This window comes from Limulus polyphemus, unplaced genomic scaffold (assembly GCF_000517525.1).
Source record: "Limulus polyphemus unplaced genomic scaffold, Limulus_polyphemus-2.1.2 Scaffold510, whole genome shotgun sequence".
NCBI classification, from domain to species: Eukaryota; Metazoa; Arthropoda; class Merostomata; order Xiphosura; family Limulidae; genus Limulus; species Limulus polyphemus.
Window position 1 is genome coordinate 271,271 of NW_013666120.1, and position 3,613 is coordinate 274,883.

At 30.2% G+C, this 3,613-nt stretch overlaps 1 protein-coding gene across 1 annotated transcript in view; it reads right to left on the minus strand.

The window, feature by feature from the left end:
* Positions 1–3,613, minus strand: part of LOC106458759 (UPF0047 protein YjbQ-like) — a 24,524-nt gene that overhangs the window by 2,492 nt on the left and 18,419 nt on the right. The gene's annotated exons all lie outside the window — the stretch shown is intronic.

Consider the following 3,613-nt stretch of genomic DNA (forward strand, 5'->3'; position numbering starts at 1 on the left):
TAATCCATTTTTATTACTAATATAAAAACAAGTTCATTCTTTTTTATGTTAATAGTACCCAATAATTTTTTTGCATATGTTGAGCACCACAAACCACGTGTTAAAGCATTTTTAAGTAGTATATAATAGTATATAGCTAGCCAATAGTATTCAATAGTTGTCTTTAGTAAATGTTGAGCACCATAAACCATAAGTATATTAAAGCATTCTTAAATAGTATATAATAGTACACAGCTTGGCAATAGTACTCAATATTTGTATTTAGATCTTTAATTCTGTTAGCTATGTATCAAAGCTGTTTCAACAATAATATAGAATCGCAGAGATAATTAATAGTATACTACTGTTTATAGTGCTGTGGACTTTGTACTAAAAAGGTTTTAGTAGTCTCAAAGTTAAAGTGGAACTTAAAATTTGCTTCAACTATGATGACTAAAATTCACATTACAGTTCTTAATACTAAGTTTGGATTCTCAGTGCTCCTTGAAATCCTGACACGCAAGACTGTTCCTAAGAACACCTCAGAAGCACTACAACTTTGTGTAATATTGGTTTACATTTATACACAGTAAATTAAGAACAGTATTTCATACATAAATTAGCAGATATAATATTCTTCAGCATTTGCTTTCACATAATATACATTAATTTGTTAATAAACATTTTGCTGTAAAACAAAGGCATAGTCTGCAAAGTTGAGGATGGTTTAGAAACAATTAATAAGTCTTTACTGTGGTTAACCATCCAAGGTTAAAAGCAACATATATTTGCCTATCTCATTTATTTTCCAATTTTGGTAAAAGGAAATCAATAGTCTCTTTCTTTGCTTTAAATAAAAGATTATCTCAATATTAGTTAGCTGATAATTGTCTAATTGTGAGCCTTAGAGACATTAGTCACAAATGTGCTAGATATATTCTGATCATTCTAATTCTGTTACTTTGTACATGCGGCTTTCACTAATTGCTTTTTTTTATATTTGGATATCCACACAAAGCTACTTAAGAATTCTCTGCACCAGCTATCCCTAGTTCTGTCTTGATAGACTAGAAATATGGTTGCTACTCATTAGCACCCACCACAAACTATTGTCCAATGAAATAAAGGGATTTGTTCATTAACCTTAAAAACTCATTGTCCCAAAGTGCATATTTTCTTTTTTGGGGGGGGTTAAGGAATGCAATCAATGTACCCAAAAATCCATAATCCAGCACTCTATCTAACTGGCCACATTCAGCCCTACATTAAGTTATAGGCTGTCATATTCATTAAAAGTAACAAAGTTACATATTTAAATATGAACTGAACCTACAACTGTAAAACTCACATATAGTAACAAATGTTGGATATACAAGAATATTTAGTGTAAGAGTTATTATTTAGTTCATTTAGTGATCTAATATTTAATGATTATTAAGTAACTTGGTACGAGTCATATGTTGTGTGTGTGGTTTAATTGTTGTGAATTGACATCACATTACTCGAACCTTCTGTATTTTTCACGTTACTTTAAGTGAGTATCGTTACATCATAGTGTCTCATAGTTTATATAAAGATCTAGGCCTCAGTTGGGCAATATATAGTTACGACAAATTTCATTATATAACTTAGTACGAGTCATATGTTGTGAATGTAGTTTAATTGCTGTGAAATGACATCACATTACTTGAACTTCCTATATTTTTCTCATTGCCTTAACCCTTTCACAATGGGCTCGGTATAAAATACACAAGTTCAAATATACATTTGCACACGTTAAGTATTTATATTCTAACTTTAATGCTGTATGTGTATCTTCACAAGACTTGATAAACATTTAGTAATGATTCCATGTCTTTTGTACACAAAAAATCAGATTTTTAATGAAGTATTTTTACAAAAGATTTGTTTGTGAAAATATCAAGTTTGTATGTTACTGGTTTGAGTGCAAAGTGATTTTCATGTCATGATTAAAAAACTATTCTTCATCCCAAAAATCTCAAATATTATTTGTGTAATCTCTAAAATCTCCTAAATACATTTCAAACATTTGTTTTCAGTAAATCTTTATATTTTGTCTGTTATTTTCTCTACCCTTACTATACGGGATCTGTCAATTTGACCAACCTCGTAACCACCATAAAAAATTAGGAAATAAATATAAATTTGGCTTTTTACGTTCTAGAATGACTACAAATTATAACACAAAAATCCAAATATTTAGACTAAATAGCTTAAATCTCATAACTTTCTACATTTATATATATTTGTTATTTTTATTATATTGGCCTTCCAGTCATGCCTGGCTAACACTAGTAACAATACAGAAGTTACAATGACACAGCGCACGTGCACTGTATCCAATAATATAAAACTGACCTTTAGTCTTTACAAAGTGACCTGTCTTGGCTGTGCTTTAGTGGACTAGTATTTTGTAAAATACAGTCACTTTCAGTTATAAAACATTACGTATGTATATACATTATTACTAGTTACAAATGAGCTCTTAAACTTATTTTTCTTAAAACATAGAACAGTAAATGAAGTAAAGCAAACAATAATCTCTTTTTGTTACAACCTTTGTAGTTGGTTGCTGCTTCTTGTAGCTTGCTAAACCTTGAGAAATTCCACACAAGGAGGATGTGAAACGAAAAAATTTGTTTATAGGTTTTACATATACATTTGAATAAGCAAAAAAATCATAAATTACTATATTGATACCATAGAATTCCATTATAATTTATAAAGTTTAGTAACTAAGCTATATTTTGGTCTAAAAAATATGAAATTCCAAGAAGACTAAAGACACAACCTACCTTCTTGAGATGGCGTCCTAACACAGGAAAATGGCTGAGAAAGCCACTATGAGGACATTCTGAGCTTTCGATTGGTTATTCATAAGTCATATACATAAGTGTATATAAGGGACCGTTTCCAAAAATAGAAAGAGGTGAGTAGGGCCACTGTGTTTGATTCAGTACATGAGTGTTATCTCAGCAAATGGAAAACATAGGAAGTTCTTATTTTATATTCTAGCTTGCTAATATCGGTAATTTGAGTTCCTAATTCATAAAAAACTATAGACATCACAAACATTTAATTTGAACCAGTGCTGCATTCAACATACCACATGACACACAAAAATCGATGTTTAAGTTTTTTTTAGTATTTACTTTTAAATTAAGAAATTGAATAATGTATTATACTAAAACTTGAATTATAATCTACAATTTGATAATAAACTTATTGAAATAAGTTTATAAAATAGCAGTTCAATAAAAGTTTGAATGCAAGTCAACAAACACGATGACATGGCCTTTGATCTGTGACTCGTAGCGATAGGATTAAGTGAGTATCGTTACATCATAGCATCTCATAGTTTGTTGAATGTTCTAGGCCTCAGTTGGGCATTAGGCGACCAAGTGAGTGCAAGTTAAGTAAGAAAACGTAATGTTAGTGAAAGTTAAGTTAGGCTGCGTGATTGTTAGATTAGCCGTAATGAACAATATTTTAAAGTGAGTTTCACAGTTTAACAGAGATAAGGATAATAATTTGTCTTGTCAAAGGGTGTTCTAAAGTAATTGAACCCATCTGTGAACTTTGACAAAAAGGGGAGAACTATTTAAAGTTCTGG